Source organism: Palaemon carinicauda, chromosome 4 (assembly GCF_036898095.1).
Source record: "Palaemon carinicauda isolate YSFRI2023 chromosome 4, ASM3689809v2, whole genome shotgun sequence".
Classification (NCBI taxonomy): Eukaryota; Metazoa; Arthropoda; class Malacostraca; order Decapoda; family Palaemonidae; genus Palaemon; species Palaemon carinicauda.
The window spans coordinates 31,401,347-31,420,403 of record NC_090728.1 but is presented as its reverse complement, the minus strand read 5'-3'; the positions used below and the strand labels follow the sequence as shown (position 1 = coordinate 31,420,403).

At 40.8% G+C, this 19,057-nt stretch overlaps 1 protein-coding gene and 1 long non-coding RNA gene across 4 annotated transcripts in view; one reads left to right on the top strand and one right to left on the bottom strand.

Moving 5' to 3' along the window:
- LOC137639857 (PH and SEC7 domain-containing protein-like) overlaps nucleotides 1-19,057 on the bottom strand; it is a 261,377-nt gene that overhangs the window by 5,478 nt on the left and 236,842 nt on the right. The gene's annotated exons all lie outside the window — the stretch shown is intronic.
- The window catches only part of LOC137639859 (uncharacterized), a 76,117-nt gene that overhangs the window by 20,522 nt on the left and 36,538 nt on the right, over nucleotides 1-19,057 (top strand). The window lies entirely within an intron of this gene.

Below are 19,057 nucleotides of genomic sequence, written 5' to 3'. Positions count from 1 at the left end.
GTCCTTTTTAGAGAAGGATTTAGGATAAATACGTCTCCCGGGAATCAAATAACATTGGATTTGATAGAAGCCCTATTTATCTCTCATTTTACTCTTACCTGAAATGATTTAAACTATCTTGCATCCCAATAATCTTAGCATTTAAATACTATAAGGACACAAAGATGTATTCATAAGGTCAGAATTAAGTGAAAATGGTATCGGAAACAGAATTTCTCCTCCCATAGATCAAGAAAACATTTGTTTGTATCTATATAAATGATATTCTGACTTCACAATAGAAGCTCTAAATACCCTGAACATGTTCTTACACGGAAGCTATGGGTTAAATCTAGTTTTTCCAGTTTAATGTTACGTGCAAAGAAATGGATCTAACAGCCTTGGTCTAGTTTGGATCTACAAATAGTTATATACAATCCAAAAGGAAATTTTATTCTTAATAAAACATTTAAAACCGGGTACTATTACGATGTTTATATATATATATATATATATATATATATATATATATATATATATATATATATATATATATATATATATATATGTATAATGGTAATTGTTTACAACACCACGCTCTCCATTTATTCCAAAATAATGCAATCCTGCAGTTCTCATCTTCTTGCACAGTAATTATGTGATTATCTAAATTCTTAAAGAAGTCTGGTATAACTTACATTTGTTAACATATGGGAGAGTCTCTCTATGATCTTCTATATTAGAACTTATATAGTATGCCACGAAAGCTTCATTTTGGTTTCTTTAATGTATGACTGTTGATTATTTGCCTTTCTTGTTAAAAGTACCATACAGTATAGTTCAATAGTTTTGATATACGTAAGTTTTCTAAAGAAAATTGTATGAGATGGTAGAATTATGAGTGTTTGCTTCATCACCATTTGGGGAAACGAACAAAAGTATTGTTTCTTGAATACTGTTCAATTTATTCTTCCTATACTGTTTCTACAGTATTATTTAATCTGATACTTTTCTAATGATTGTTTCCTTGTTTCTAGGACTATTTTCTTCAGACTAGGTATGGTCCGGACAAGTTAGATTTTTATTAATTTTAATGGGAATCCACTTCTTTAGTCTTCATTGACGAGAATATGAACTTATAATTGTCAAATTCAAAATTATGACATAGAAAATTATCTGGGTCTGTCAAATTGCAGATATTTTTTAACCAATTTGTATGGCTTCCTCCACCTTTGTTGCCCTCTTTTATTACAGTTTCCCCTCTGTCTCGTTATCAACATTATCCCTATCACGTTCTTGTTGTAGAGAAACCATTCCTTAATGGTAGGACATGTTGTCTTCTTAACTGAGAAGGCACTAGAAATTCTTTGTTATTGACCTCTGTTCAAAGTCAGAGGAGCATGTAAGTTTTGCAGGTCCAGTGGCCTTTGCATTTTTGTTTAGTGATATCTGAAAGCCATCCTTATAGTTCCCATTCTTACGAATCGCTATGCTGGGTTGAAATGATGAGTAAATTAGAAATTAAGACCAAAACAACAAACCAGACCTGAACCAGTGCAGAATACCTAGTCATTTTGGGCGCTGATTAACTATTGAGGAGTGAGGACCTCTCTGCGCCCATTTTGTTCTTCCGTCTGGTCTTCACCTGCTCTGACTCCTCTTAATTTATTTAGATCGAGACTTGTGATCTATTAAATTCTCTATTCCTGATTTGGATATTGATATCTAGCACCATCGTTGAGTTAGTACTTTGTGCATGTTGCATAAGAATCTTCAAAATTCATACCATCCATGTAATTCAGATCATCCCAAACTGTAGCCTAGCATCCTGTACGCATTATTATGTATGCAGTTAATTCTAAGGCAAGTCTTCTCCATCATTATATAAGGCACAACACCACACAACATTCTAGGAGTTTTATTCCAGCTGTGACAAGATTGTATAATGATCTTCCTAATCTGGCAATTGAATCGACAGAACTTCAGAAGTTCAAACTTTTTGTAGATTCTTTTATGTTAAACAGGTTGACATGTTTTGATTTTATAGTTCATATGACTGACCATTTTAACACAGTTACTAATCTATTTCATAATTTTTATTCAATACTTATATACTGTATATATAGTTTTTTCCATTTTTTTCTGGTATAGGAAAATCATGTTATTGAATATACAAGCACCAAATTTTTTTACTTTTTCTGCAAGTCATGCGTATCAAATCTATCCAATTGAAAATCCAAGATGGCTGCCACTTTTCAAGATGGTTGCCAAATTATCAACCCGTAGTTGACGTTCTGCTTAGAAGTATTTGTAGTAATCCGAGTTGCGTGAATTAGATGTGGATTCCTATGTTTCCAGGCCTAATGAAGCAGATTTTAGTGTTTATAAAACACAGATACATTTTATCCAAGAATTTACTGTTTATAAAGTACAGTAAACTGATAAATATGTTTCAGGATTTTACTGTTTTGTAAAGTACGCAAGCATATTTTTTTTCACTGATTTCCTCATTGCAGATCCTTGATAAACTGCATTGGCTTGCAGGCTAAAATGTAGATAAGGGTAGCACACAGATAAATGAAGTTGTTGAAGTTCTTGAGTAATTGTCAGGTAACCTACTACCAAGGCACATTGGTGACATCACTGCGGTGAAACTCAGCAATGGGTTTCAGTGTCAGCTAAGTAGGAAATATGTTGACATTATACAGCAACAACCTACTAGTATCCTAAATGCTGAATAACTAAAACAAAATCACTTGGGTAGCTGCAGTAAATGGATAGGATGTGCCAGCGTGGGAGAGCCAAGTCAAGGATAACAGGGATTTAGTTACCTGGATGGTGAACAGATTGCATGGCACTTATAACAGTGGAGGATGAAGATGACAATCCTTTCTATCATCCAATCAATAAAAAAAATCTTTCTTCACACAATGTCAGGCCGAGATCATTTCTAAGGAGAAAGTCCTCAAAGTTATTCTCATGACTTCATCTCCTGGCAGAATAGGCAGCGTGACTTGCAAGAATTCTTTAAGTACGAGAATTGGTCACACCCTGCATCTTCCAGTGACAGCGGATGGCTTCATATGTGTTAGAAATCACAGCTGGTTGAAGTTATTAAGGTGTAAGTGAACATCCAAGGCAGAGAACCAAATCAGATGCAACCATCATTCATCATTGATGGATCAGCATTTACCAATGCCTTACTTCCACTTACTTCAAAGAAATTTTAGGACTGCTAAAGAAGACCTTGCTCCGAAAGTGAAATACCATGTTGACAGGTACGAGCGGGTGGACATAATCTTTGATGTACACAAGGAGTCAAGTTTGAAATCCGAGATGAGGTCAAAAAGGGGACAAGGAAACAGAAGAAGAGTGGTAGGAACAAATAAGATACCTGATAACAGGGAAAGCTTCAATGTGGCACAAGCAACAAGACTGAGCTGTTTCACAAAAGGAGAAGTTGCCATTAGCAACACAATGAAGTTTTTGGAAGCAGTGTCCCCATGTTGTCCTAAGGAAGTTGACGTTTGCATATTTGTACATGCCAGGGATGCAATAACTGATGGAAGAAAAGCTACAGTATTATTATTAAGACTAGTGACACTGACGTGCTAATCATGGCAATATGTGTACTACCAGCCTTACAGGAAATAGGTCTTGTCAAAAAGTCAAATCATTAAAAAATTTCTTGGACCCAATTTTGAAGAAAGTTATTTTTATTTTATACTGCAAACCTCAAAAAAAAAAAAAAAAAAAAAAAAAAAAAAAAAAAAAAACAATGGAAGTGTTTGTCCTTGCAGTAACTAAAAATATAGTAAATATTAGCATATAAAGAAAAAAAATTCTATGTTGAACCATTTTATAATAGATTGGTAAGTTGAATGAGTTCAAGATCAAGAGAGTCTTACATTGGCAAATAGAAGCAGTTAGAGTACCTTTGAAAAAGAAGTTCATCTGTTTATCCTAAACCGAATAATTTATAAGTAAGATCGGATTTATGATTGTTTGTCCTACACATGTACAAATAAACAGGGATATGTCTTCCATGGTGCTGGAATAGCATTTGAATTGTTAACAAGGTAGTTGGTAATAAAAGTTGGCACACCACTCACTCGCCTGTCACAGAATAGCTAATATTGTCTTTGGCTGCAACTATTACTGGGGTATCGATCTGTTTCAACTAATGGTTATTTTGTTACTTTGCTTGTGATAAGTGGTTTATTTTTTAGATTTCTTACTATTAAGTGGAGTGCATCAAAAGGTACATACATACATACATATACCATGGCACTTCCCCCAATTTTGGGGGGTAGCCGACATCAACAAAGAAACAAAAACAAAAAGGGAACCTCTACTCTCTACGTTCCTCCCAGCCTAACAAGGGACTCAACCGAGTTCAGCTGGTACTGCTAGGGTGTCACAGCCCACCCTCCCACATTATCCACCACCGATGAAGCTTCATAACACTGAATCCCCTACTGCTGCTACCTCCGCGGTCATCTAAGGCATCGGAGGCAACAGCAGGGCCTACCGGAACTGCGTCACAATCGCTCGCCATTCATTCCTATTTCTAGCACGCTCTCTTGCCTCGCTCACATCTATCCTCCTATCACCCAGAGCTTCCTTCACACCATCCATCCACCCAATCCTTGGCCTTCCTCTTGTACTTCTCCCATCAACTCTTGCATTCATCACCTTCTTTAGCAGACAGCCATTTTCCATTCTCTCAACATGGCCAAACCACCTCAACACATTCATATTCACTCTAGCTGCTAACTCATTTCTTACACCCGTTCTCACTCTCAACACTTCGTTCCTAACCCTATCTACTCGAGATACACCAGCCATACTCCTTAGACACTTCATCTCAAACACATTCAATTTCTGTCTCTCCATCACTTTCATTCCCCACAACTCCGATCCATACATCACAGTTGGTACAATAACTTTCTCATATAGAACTCTCTTTACATTCATGCCCAACCCTCTATTTTTTACTACTCCCTTAACTGCCCCCAACACTTTGCAACCTTCATTCACTCTCTGACGTACATCTACTTCCACTCCACCATTTGCTGCAACAACAGACCCCAAGTACTTAAACTGATCCACCTCCTCAAGTAACTCTCCATTCAACATGACATTCAACCTTGCACCACCTTCCCTTCTCGTCATCTCATAACCTTACTCTTACCCACATTAACTCTCAACTTCCTTCTCTCACACACACTTCCAAATTCTGTCACTAATCGTCCAAGCTTCTCTTCTGTGTCTGCAACCAGTACAGTATCATCTGCAAACAACAACTGATTTACCTCCCATTCATGGTCATTCTCGTCTACCAGTTTTAATCCTCGTCCAAGCACTCGAGCATTCACCTCTCTCACCACTCCAACATACAAGTTAAACAACCACGGCGACATCACACATCCCTGTCTCAGCCCCACTCTCACCGGAAACCAATCACTCACTTCATTTCCTATCCTAACACATGCTTTACTACCTTTGTAGAAACTTTTCACTGCTTGCAACAACCTTCCACCAACTCCATATAACCTCATCACATTCCACATTGCTTCCCGATCAACTCTATCATACGCTTTCTCCAGATCCATAAACGCAACATACACCACCTTACCTTTTGCTAAATATTTCTCGCATATCTGCCTAACTGTAAAAATCTGATTCATACAACCCCTACCTCTTCTAAAACCACCCTGTATTTCCAAGATTGCATTCTCTGTTTTATCCTTGATCCTATTAATCAATACTCTACCATACACTTTTCCAACTACGCTTAACAAACTAATACCTCTTGAATTACAACACTCATGCACATCTCCCTTACCCTTTTATAGTGGTACAATACATGCACAAACCCAATCTACTGGTACCATTGACAACACAAAACACATATTAAACAATCTCACCAACCATTCAAGTACAGTCACACCCCACTCCTTCAACATCTCAGCTCTCACACCATCCATACCAGACGCTTTTCCTACTCTCGTTTCATCTAGTGCTTTCCTCACTTCATCTATTGTAATCTCTCTCTCATTCTCATCTCCCATCACTGGCACCTCAACACCTGCAACAGCAATTATATCTGCCTCCCTATTATCCTCAACATTCAGTAAACTTTCAAAATATTCCGCCCATCTTTTCCTTGCCTCCTCTCCTTTTAACAACCTTCCATTTCCATCTTTCACTGTCTCTTCCATTCTTGAGCCAGCCTTCCTTACTCTCTTCACTTCTTTCCAAAACTTCTTCTTATTCTCTTCATATGAATGACCTAATCCCTGACCCCACCTCAGGTCAGCTGCCCTCTTCGCCTCACGTACCTTGCGCCCTCTTCGCCTCACGTACCTTGCGCTTTACTTCCACATTTTTCTCTCTATATTTTTCATACTTCTCTATACTATTACTCTGCAGCCATTCTTCAAAAGCCCTCTTTTTCCTCTTCCACTTTTACCTTCACTCCTTCATTCCACCATTCACTGCCCTTCCTCATGCTGCCTCCAACAACCTTCTTTCCACACACATCACTTGCAATCCCAACAAAATTTTCTTTTACTAACTTCCACTCCTCCTCTAAATTGCCAGTTTCTCTTACTTTCACTTCGTCATATATCATTTTCAACCTTTCCTGATATTTACTTTTTACCCCCGGTTTTATTAGCTCTTCAACCCTCACTACCTCCCTTTTACATCCACCTATTCTATTCCCCCATTCTTTTGCTACAACTAATTTTCCTTCCACCAAAAAATGATCAGACATACCGTTAGCCATACCCCTAAACACGTGCACGTCTTTCAATCTTCCAAACATTCTTTTAGTTATCAACACATAATCCATTAATGCCCTTTCTACTACTCTTCCATTTGCCACTCTTACCCATGTATACATATTTTTATCTTTCTTTTTGAAAAAGCTATTACTTATCACCATCTGTTGCTCAACACACACATCTACCAGTCTCTCACCACTCTCACCATGATAAAGTGAATTTTGTTCCTAACAGAATAAAAACTTTCAAAGCACTATGTTGTATAACTGTAAGGGGTTGATTGAGTAGCTACTCAACACCCACCCCCTTTATAACTGGTGTTCATGCTCTTCAAAACAGGAAGAACTCAGCACCTAACTCATCTCGCTTTGTGGTAGAGTTACCCAATTCAGACCTACGTGCCTGATATAGAAAATTATTTGCCTGGCTGGCACACCTCCCTGTCTAGTACAGTGATAGTGAGTGTTCCCAGTACTCCCCTTATGACACAACCCCCAGGGTGGTGGTTTGCGTTGCAAGAGAGGAGGTACTCGTAGCATTCTCCTTGGAGGAAGCACAGTCTTTATTGGTTGCCCAGACCATGAATGCTATGTGACAGCATATCAGAATGGTTGACGAGGGAGAAAGAGAGGAAACTTGCCTTCTCTCTCTCTTTCCTCTTCTAACCTATCTCCCAACTCCTTTCCCTTTGGACACTTCCTTGAGATGATAATGAAAAAGATAGTCATGAGGGAAGGTCTTTTGCTAAAAGTTCCTTGAGACATACAGTAGTGATTTCCCTCCTCCTTTGGAAGGAAGTGGATGCACTCCCACACTTACAGGTACCTTTGGAATCAGTCAAGTAGAAAATAAGCTAGTGTTACAGTTACCAGTGTTGCAGTGGGTACAAGTGAGTGGCCCTACTAGGACATAACACCAGCACTGAATGCCAAGGTAGAGTGGGTCAATGGACTCGCTTTCCCATTCATGTAGTATTATAGGAGGAATTGGCTTTACCCATGTACACTACTGTGTCAATATGAAAGTCAAACATCGACTGGTTCTTTTGGGGTCAGTTAGCATTTGTGAGCCAGGTATGACAGCCACTTATTTTTTATCAGTTGGAGGTGAATGGTCCCACCTGGACCAATCTTCACCACTGTATGGTTGGCTGATATATATATATGGATATTCTTCACATTACCTCCTCGTGCCAATATGGAGCTCAGGCTTCAGGGTTGGTTTGCGATCCCGAGCCAGGTATGAGATGGATTGCTGTTTCATCAATGACATTTTAAAGATCCTACCTGGAATGATCTCTAGCTATGTACAGTAGGCCGAGATGGAAATCATTCACATTACTCTTTGTACCATAAATGAGACTAACCAACAGAGGTCAAATGCCGATTGATCCTTGTGGTGTCGTATGGCAATCATGAACTTGGTCAATTTTCTTGCGGAATGGTACCTTTGGAGTAGGTCAGCAAGAGGTCACCAATGCAACAGGGACTGCTTTTTTAACCAGTACCAGGTGATTGGTCCATTTGGATTGATCACCAACTCTTAGGTGATTAAGAGTAAGGATACTCAGATGTGTGAAGGTATCCTACTCCCTTTCTTTCTTTTCCCTTCTGATTCTGATGATTCTTCTCAGAAGGAGACTTAAAGGAAGTCCAGGAAAACCAATCACTAGAAGTCCTGCAGGACTCTGGCCAATCTCTCCCAGGAGATGGTTCTCAATGTGTACTGAAGAACTGCACCAGTTCATGTGTCCAGAACAGCTGTACTGGTCTGAGGCTTGTCCTGATCACCAATCGTTTTTGAGAGGGGTTGATTACCTGGGGGGTAATGATTGATTGGTCCTATGTGGGGTAGTATTCAATCAGTCCCCTGTGGGGCAATGGCCGGTTGGTCCTGTACGGGGCCACACGTAATTGGTCCCATGCAGGGCTGATTATCACCAAGGCTGCAGCCGATCACTCAAGCACAGAACCACAGCTGACAGGTCCCGTGCTGGGTCATGCTGATTACTCCCTCTTGGAGCTGATCACCAGCAGGGCCGCAACTGGTCGGTTCAGTTCTGGGCCAATTACTCAGTGCAGAAGACGATGTATCTTGTATTGGGCCAACCACAGTGCTGGCCAAGTGATCCTGGAGCTCTGCTTTAGCCTCTCCCTCACCATTTACTTGGGCATATTGCTTTGGTCTCTTCTCTCTCCCAAAGGTAATTATGAAAGCATCACTTCCCTCTAAAAGAAACCAACATGACTTAAAATATTGTTCACTGGCTAAGTACCATACAACATGTGGATGAAAATACACTGAGTTATCATTATCACAAAAATTCTTCAACAGACCTCTCATCATTATCAAAAGAATTCTTCAACACACAACATACTTAAAAAGGTTATATCAGGGCTGACCCAAAATGGTTTGCTTTTGAATAATACATTAATCTTAATAAATGATTTATACCACATTGAAACTTTTCTGATTGGTTTAATAGAAAAAATGTTGACAGACAAAATTTCTGAAGGATTTCTTTTCAATACTTGATATGCCTTATGTGGGTTGAAAACTGGACAATCATAAGAAATGTATCCAACGGTGTGTTTTTCTGCTGTGTGCTTTCCAGCATTGGGTCACACAATTTACTTCATTAAATGCCCATTGATCAAACCAGGAAAAATACAATAAAAACACTCCTCTTTGAATTTCATATTGTTTTCCCTTTACCCATAGGGAGGAAAAAGGCAGTATATTTTAACAAAAAAATGCTTAATGGTTAATAAGGGAAATAGTTAATCGATTCTGGTAGAAACATTTAGCCAAAATGTCCTGTAAGCAGAAAGATTTATTGCCAACATGCTAGCCATAAAAAGAGGCTCTTGGATGCCTCGAACCATAGGATCTATGAGATGCAACATCATTTGCTGCAAGTAAGCAAACTGTTCTTGAAAATGGAATGACAATGCTTTTTGTGATTACAAATGTGTACTATTGGGTTTTGTGAAAAACAAAAAAAATATGGCATCAAATTGGAGAGCTTATGTGGATTCTGAAGACTTCATCTTTATTACTTTTACTTGTAAAGTGATTTTTTCCTAATTATAATAATTTTGCAATTTACATAATTTTAATTTGCACTTTTCAATTCTCATTGCATATTGATATGGCTAAAGTTGGGGAAGATTTTATTTTTTTTTTATTTCAACTGCTTTATTCACAAATCTCTTTTCCTTCCTTTTAGTTATTCTTCTCGACAATCTAATATCTACCATTTTCCATTAGCATTCATCTAGTATGCTTTTTAGAAGTTATCTCTATTGCTGTCTCTTTCTTGACTTTATTTACCATCCACCTTTCAAAGCTTGATCCTTTTTACTAAAAGCCTTTTCACTTATCAGTATTTGTTCATTCTTCAATAATTAAATAAGATAATGGATAATTACCTGGCATCATAACATCAATGGTCATTGATGAATTTTATAAAAATTCATACAAGTGGAATGTAGGGTATATACCCAAGAATATTTGCTCCTTAAGAACAGCAGTCTTTTCGCATTTCCTATTATTTCGGAGTGGAATGGCTGATTGCCTTAAGAGGCATTAGAATAAATCATCCCGTGCCCATACGAAGACACGGCCAACTTAACAGTTTACCTAAGTATCTTGCTAACAAAGATATGAATTAAATGTTCCAAAGACCAGGTTATTCCTTCCAGACCTAGGTGCAAATTTACTTACAGCCCAGGTTACCTGTCCAAATGGTTTTCCATAATTTTATAAAGAGTAATAAAACAAATCCACAGGGTTATAGTGATTCATTTGTTATTACTCCACTTCCAAATGAATACTGTATCCTTAGTACGTACAACAGATTTTGACATAGGAAAAATCTATTTTTGGGCTCGAGCCATGTCGTCCTGATGGAAGTTCCCTTCAGCAGCTTTCTACTGTATAATATTTCTGCGAGTGATATTACAAGAGAATTACCGTCTGGTATCACAGGGTTCTAACCCCCAGAATGACTATCCGAAGATATCGTGTATAATCAGGGACGTATCCAAAGATAACCATAGATATCTGCACCCCCAATAGACTTTACCCAGTCTAATCAACTAAGGGGAAGGTTAAGTGAGGAGCCGTTACCTATCCTCTCACCTTACGGTGCCCCCATTCCTTTGTTCGCTGCTTAGATAATTATCTGTCTTGCAATGTTCCTCCCAAGTTAAATTTATTAATAAAAAATTAGATTATTAAATATTGGCTGACCATACCTATAACATATCAAGTCCTCGCTTATTACCGAAGCTTATTCTCCACTGTAATTGGATTAAATTTATGGATTTAGTGGCCATTCAGCACACATGGGCTACTGGTGGAAAACCCTGCAATTGTTGCAATTGCAGTATGAAGTAAAATCTAAGAAGTTGCAAAGCAAAATGGAAGAAAGAAACCAGACAGAAGTACAGTAGAAGGCTAAAAAGTGAGTGCAGCTATGGGATGAAAGGAAGCTGGAAAAAAAAGTACAGTAATGCCGACAGCGCATTGCTTATTTATGGTGCACCGATGGCACTACCCACCTATATGTCTGCATTGTAATAACATAACTAATTAGGATATTATTTTTCATCAGCGTGTGTTCTTCAATGTTACCCTCCTTTAGTTTTTATGTAAGAAAAAAAGGTCAAATTACTGTTATCTTTAGCACTAGATCGATAGGATGCTGATTGCTGTTAAAGTAAAATTTACCTATAAGCAGGATCAGCACAGAGCTGACTCCTTTGGTTTCTTGGACTTGCAGCGTTAAGATCAACCTTTCCTATAGTTTCTTTTTTCAATATCAAACTTTCCCGATGATCATATAGCTGCATCCCCGCTGCCCGACAGAAAAAATCTACGGGCGGAATACGCCAGCGATCGCTATACAGGTGGGGGTGTACATCAACAGCGCCATCTGTCAAGTAGGTACTCAAGTACTCGATGTCAACAAAGAACCAATTTTCCCTCTGTCGTGCCACAGGCAAGACCTACTAAATACGCCGTCCCTAACTGGATTTGTTTTCACAACGATTTGGTGAAGTACACTATTCCAGTTTTGAGCTTTCGCTATGCAGGGGTTTTATCTTCATTTCAAAACTTGAACTCGTTTTGGATAGATTTAATTATGGTGACGAAGAGAGTATGGACTCTCTTTCACTTTTAAATGGCCGACCCTTCCCTTAGACGGAAGGGTTGGTGACGAAGAGAGTATGGACTCTCTTTCACTTTTAAATGGCCGACCCTTCCCTTAGACGGAAGTGTGTTTAGGTTTTTGGTAATTTTGCTTAACAAGTTATAGATCTATTTATTTTATATCTCTCCGCCCTTATAGGCCTCTTCAATTAACTTTCCATTTATTATAAACTTATAAAAATTAATTTTTATGTTTGTTTATATGCGACCTTTCCTAATAGTAGGCGGTCCTTACTTGGAACCGAAGTTAATTAACATTGAGCCCGTCATATCGTATTTACCTTTTAAGAATTTATACTTTTTTAATTTTAATGTTTTGAAAGAATTTCTTTGATAGTCTCGTACTGTTTTCAAAGATGAACTAACGTTTAGTTTAGTCTCCGCAGTTGTTGACGTTCAGAACGTTCAACATGCGCTCTATCGTTACGATAGAGAGAGAGTTTTTCACGGTTTCACGTTGCAGTAAGAGTAAACCGATTCTAGCGTTTCGTTCATTCTTTCTTAGCTTATATGGTTTAAATTCTAATAAAGGAACTTTTTATTTGGGAAACCTTTCAGTTTTTTCCTTTAGCAATAATATGTTTTAACGATATATAATTGGGCTCTTCTCTCAGGTTCTAAGTCAAGAGAGAAGAGAGAGAGAGATAGAGACGGAGGGAGAGAGAGGAGAATAAACGTTTCGTTCAAGCGGGTAACGTTGTTCTCGTTTTTTACTCTTCTCCCTAGTCGCTGTAGGGGAAGTAGGTAAAACGTTTCTAGAGTTTTATTCTTGTTCCCAGGCTTTATGCGGTGAGAGATTTTAAACGTAGTTTATTTGATCTAGTGTTTAGTCTCTTTTCCAGCCACTGAATTCTTTATCTTTAATTATGTTTTTCTGTTGCATTGTAAAACTCTTTTCGCAATTACTACCTTTTAATGAAGGATAGGATTGCGTGTTTCAGGTAGAAATCAGTTAAAGTTTCGATTTCAGTGAAATAAGTGCAAACAGAAAATCAAAAGTGATAAAGTGATATGCGCAAAGTGTTACAGTGTTGCGTTCGAGGGTTCGTCTGTTCGTGCCAGTTGTTCACCTAGTCCGGGACCTCTTACAAGCTCCCAAGCCCAGGGGAGAAGTAATGTCGAACGACTTATGGGTTCCACAGGCCTTGATCGACGAACAGACTTTTCCCTCGGTGGTTTCGGGTGTATCTACACACATTACCGACGTGATCGCCCCACCCACACAAAGACGAGAGAGCCCATTTATTCCTCGTCTGCGGAAGAGGTTTCTCGCAGAAACCATGGACCAAATCTTGCAGCTTTTTAAGTGCAAGTCGGTCCCTTCCGCGCAAGTCCAACGGCCTAGGTGTAGCCACTGGGTCAGTTCGGATTCGCTGCAGTCATCCGACGACTGCACACCTCCCAAGAGAGGCAAGGTGGTACCGCAACAGGCAGTAACTCCGTCTGTTGCCGCACCAGCTGTTTTAGACCCTCAGTCACAACGGACAGTAGCTCCGTTTGTTGCCTTCATGCAGGAGTATCGTGCTGAGAAGGTTGACACTGCACCTGTTAACCTACAACCTGCCACGGTTGTGCGCTCAGCAGATACTGCGGCTGCCTGCTCCCACACTCCACCTGTGAGAGCTCCACCACCGATGCGCAGTCGACCCTGCCAGACGCATGTTCATGCTGCACCCTCCGTTGACATGCGTGAGCTACCACATCAGCAGTGGGAAGGTGCTGTCAAGCTGCCGTGTTTTGACGCAATGCGGCATGCTCCGCAACCCACGGCAGTCCCTCCCACGCACCAGCACTCCGCTTTTGTTGTTGCCAGCTCCCACACTCCGACTACGGAGAAGGGTGACGATGCACCCGTTGGCCTACAGCCTGCCACGGTTGTGCGCCCAGCATGGCTGCCTGCTCCCACACTCTTGTTGTGAGAGCTCCTCCACCCATGCGCAGTCGACCCTGCCAGACTCATGCTGACTCCCACAGACACACGGAGCACTCCGTTGCCGTGCGTGAGCTACCACAAGCTGCCGTGTTTTGACACGGTGTGTCAGCCTCCGCAACACACTGTGGTTACCGCCACTCGCCCGCAGCAGACTAGTCAGTCAGGAGTTGAGGCTTCCCCACACAGCTTTGGTTGTTGCCAACTCACACGTTGCCTTCTGGTCTGCTACTAATGCACCAGTGCTGTATGTCCTCACGCACCTGTTGTGGTTGACAGTTCAGTTTTTGACAGTTCACTGACTGTCATGCAGTTACTTAACGTTGCCTTCTGGTCTGCTGCTTATGCACCAGTGAAACCCTCACTGAGATAACCTAGCTTTTCTCGGACATGGTTCCTGTAGATGAGAAAGTGCTGTTCTCCCTCCTTCTGATATTCCCTTGAGGACTGTCATTTGGAGAGGAGCCTTAAGCTGCTTAGCCTCCTATGGTCTTTAATTAAGCATAACATGCTTCCAGGGATGGTAAATGGTTCCGCTTCAGTCGCTAACCCCGTCTGTTGCCACACCTGCTCCCATAGACCTTGGGCTTTGTTGCAAGACATGCAGTCCAAGCTTAGTCCTTGATAGAGGATTTTTTACGGAGAAGAACCTTCTAGCCAACAACCTTCCTACCGGTTGGTTGTACGCCCTGTTGACGCTGAGGTATCCTACTCACGTCCGCCAGTTGAGATGGTTCCTCCACCGGTGCGACCCAGTGTGGGTTGCCAGTCGCACGTTGACGTTAAGCGACTCTCGGAGGTGGTTGTGGACGTTCAGTGTGTCACTAGGAAGAGGTTCAACAACCAGCAGAGGTGACTTGTTGTGACACAGTGCGGCAACCTCAGCAACCCGATAAGGGGTTGTCTGCACAACCCAGACAGTCTAGACAGTTTCGGGTTGTCGCTGTACTTCCTCGCGTCCCCATGGTTGACAGTTCACAGACTGTGCAGCAGTACCATGATCTTGTGTCCGGCTCCGTCACGCATCCACCAGTGCGACCGGATTCAGCGAGTCAGACGTTGCCCACTCCGTTGCCGTTTCCTCATCAGTTTCGGATGAGGAACCCTCTGATGAGGACATGGCTGAACAAGACGATCAACCCCCAGCCCTGCTATCCATACAGAAGATGCTGAAGAAGGAACACGGCCCTGTCAGGCTGTGGATGAGTCTGGTTAGGACACTGTCATCCGTGGTTCAATTGGTGTCACTTGGAAGACTACACTTCCGTCCTCTTCGGTATCATCTAGCTCTTCACTGGAAAAGGACAAGACGCTAGAAGCGGTCTCGATCCCGGTTTCCGGAAGATAAGTCTGGTCTGACTTGATGAAAGGACTTTATCAACCTTTGAAAGGGTCTTCCCCTGACTGTTCAGACTCCCAACCACGTTCTCTTCTCAGACGCATCGGACGTAGGCTGGGGTGCGACCTTAGGCGGTAGGGAATGCTCGGGATTCTGGAACTCGAGTCAAAGGACAATGCATTTCAACTGCAAGAAGCTTCTGGCAGTACGTCTGACCTGGAAAAGCTTCAGGTCTCTCCTTCAAGGCAAAGTAGTGGAGGTGAACACGGTCAACTCCCTGCTTTGAGGTACATCTCCTAGCAAGGAGGGACCTACTCTCTGACATGGTACGAGTTCGCAAGTGACCTCCTCTCCTGTTCAACAGGTCTAGACTTTTCACTAGTAACGAGTTTCATCCAAGGCAACTTGAATGTCTTAGCAGATTGTCTCAGTAGGAAGGGACAATAATTCCAACATATTGGACCCTCCACAAGGATGTATGCAAGAGACTTTGGGTCACCTGGGGCCAGCCAACCATAGATCTCTTCGCAACCTCGATGTCCAAGAGGCTCTCAATACTTTGCTCACCTATCCCGGACCCAGCAGTAGTTCTTATAGATGCCTTTCTACTAGATTGGTCTCATCTAGATCTATATGCATTCCCTCCGTTCTAGATTGTCAACAAGGTACTGCAGAAGTTCGCCTCTCACGAAGGGACAAAGTTGACGCTAGTTACTTCCTTCTGGCCCGCGAGAGAATAACTTACCGAGGTACTTCGATGGCTAGTAGACGTTCCCAGATCTCTTCCCCTAAGGGTGGACCTGCTACGTCTGCCACGCGTAAAGAAGGTACTCCAAGGCCTCCACGCTCTTCGTCTCACTGCCTTCAGAGTATCGAAAGACTCTCGAGACTAGAGGTTTTTCGAAGGAGGCAACCAGAGCGATTGCTAGAGCAAGGAGAACATCCACCCTTAGAGTCTACCAATCGAAGTAGGAAATCTTCCGAAACTGGTGCAAGTCAGTATCCGTATCCTCGACCAGTACCTCTGTAACTCAAATAGCTGACTTCCTCTTATATCTGAGGAAAGAGCGATCTCTTTCAGCTCCCACTATCAAGGGTTACAGAAGCATGTTGGCATCAGTCTTCCGTCACAGAGGCTTAGATCTTTCCAACAATAAAGATCTACAGGACCTCCTTAAGTCTTTTGAGACCACGAAGGAGCGTCGTTTGGTTACACCTGGTTGGAATTTAGATGTGGTTCTAAGATTCCTTATGTCAGACAGGTTCGAACCACTTCAATCAGCCTCCCTGAAAGATCTCACCTTTAAGACTCTTTTCCTGATATGCTTAACCACAGCTAAAAGAGTCAGTGAGATTCATGCCTTCAGCAAGAACATCGGATTCTCATCCGAAACGGCTACATGTTCTACATCTTGGTTTTCTAGCCAAACACGAGCTGCCTTCTCGGCCTTGACCAATATCGTTCGATATTCCAAACTTATCGTATGGTTGGAAATGAACTAGAAAGAGTATTATGTCCTGTAAGAGCTCTTAAGTTCTATTTTAAAACCTTTACGAGGCCCGTCTGAAGCTTTATGGTGTTCAGTTAAGAATCCATCTTTGCCTATGTCAGAGAATTCTTTATCCTATTTTTATCAGACTGTTAATACGAGAAGCTCATTCCCTTCTGAATGAGGAAGACCAAGCTTGGCTGAAGGTAAGGACACACGAAGTTAGAGCTGTCACAACTTCCGTGGCCTTTAAACAAAATAGATCTCTGCAAAATATATTCGACGCAACCTATTGGAAAAGCAAATCAGTGTTCGCGTCTTTTATCTTAAGAATGTCCAGTCTCTTTACGAGAACTGCTACACTCTGGGACCATTCATAGCAACGAGTGCAGTAGTGGTGGGGGCTCCACCACTACAATTCCCTAATTCCAGAACCTTTTTAATCTTTCTCTTGAAATATTTTGGGTTGTCCGGAAGGCTAAGAAGCCTTTCGCATCCTACTTGATTTGGCGGGTGGTCAAAATCATTTCTTGAGAAGCGCCTAGATTAGAGGTTTTGATGAGGACCTTTAGTATGGGTTGCAACCCTTCATACTTCAGCTCCTAGGAGTCGCTCAGCATCCTATGAGGATCGCGAGGCTCAGTAAGGAAGACGTACTTAAAAAGGCAGAGTAATTGTTCAAGTCGTCTTCCTTACCAGGTACTTATTTATTTTATGCTTGTTATTTTGAATAACTGCTAAAATGAAATACGGAATACTTAGCTCATAATGTCAACTTGTAATGCTGGTCTCTACCCACCCCCCTGGGTGTGAATCAGCTATATGATCATCGGGTAAGTTTGATATTGAAAAATGTTATTTTCCTTAGTAAAATAAATTTTTGAATATACTTACCCGATGATCATAAATTAAAGGACCCACCCTTCCTCCCCAATAGAGAACCAGTGGGACAGAGGAGAAAATTGGTTCTTTGTTGACATTGAGTACTTGAGTACCTACTTGACAGATGGCGCTGTTGATGTACACCCCCACCTGTATAGCGATCGCTGGCGTATTCCGCCCGTAGATTTTTTCTGTCGGGCAGCGGGGATGCAGCTATATGATCATCGGGTAAGTATATTCAAAAATTTATTTTACTAAGGAAAATAACATTTTGTGCAAAATAATCAGTTTCCATACAATTCAACTACTGTACCACCTTGCACCACATTTTTTCCTCATTGAGTCAATAGAGTAAATGGGTGATAAAATTTATATTATTGAAAAGGTCTGATTCTTGTGTTTACTATATGGTTACAAATCCTAAATTTTAAAAAAGTAATTTCCTGAGCTTTGGAAGGAAAGGACCACCTCAACCCATACTCCAAGGCCACTAGAGGCTATGCTGGAGGTGATGGTACGTTCATTTCAAGGCTATTAGCGAGTGAATAGGTTTCACCAAATATGAGATTTGCAATAAGGGTTTTATTGAGAGGTTGAATTCTTGCCTCTTCATCTATTACTTAACATATCTATTAATTCTTTTCCCCCTGTGTCTTGTACAGTAAAACCTTGCTATATCATAAGCAAATTTGGTGATTTTTGGAAAAAAAAGACCATCCATGATCTCACTAAACAAAATAACTGTTTTACGAACACAGGTTGGTTTGAACAAAGACTTGACTCGATTGGGTCTATGCCAGTTCACCAAATAAACTTTCACATTATAACAAACATGTGTTGCTATGTATGCGGCTAGTGTTGGACAGTGTGAACGGGAGATGAACTTACCATACAACTTCCTATATAACGAATAAAAGTTACTATGTATGTGGCTTGAGTTGATCAATGTAAGAATCACAAACGACTTTTTATAAAATGAAAATAAGTAGCAATAAATGCAGCTTGGGTCAGTGAGATAAGCTCATAAAACAACTTCACTATGTAATGCTATAGATCACTATATACAAAGAATGACGCCTAGTGTGCCCACAGTATCCACGTTTCTTAATCTTTACCCAGCCTCCTGTGTATGTCTTTGCACTCTTATGAACTCATACTAGTGTCTGTTCTTGCATTATAAATAGCTATAGGCATTACCTTTTCTACCTCAATCAAGGGGAAAAGTTGGATCCCCTCTTTCAGAGGGAAATATAAGGTCATTCGGAATTGCAAGAGTAGTTTTACTATGGTTTAACTGATGGCAAAGCATAGCCTCAAGAAGATGGATATGTATGATTTTATCAAGGTGAAGAAAGGTCAGAAGAGTTGTTAGAAAGAGATAACTCAGCCTTGAAAATTGAGATTACCAGGTTTACAAGTCGCATAACCA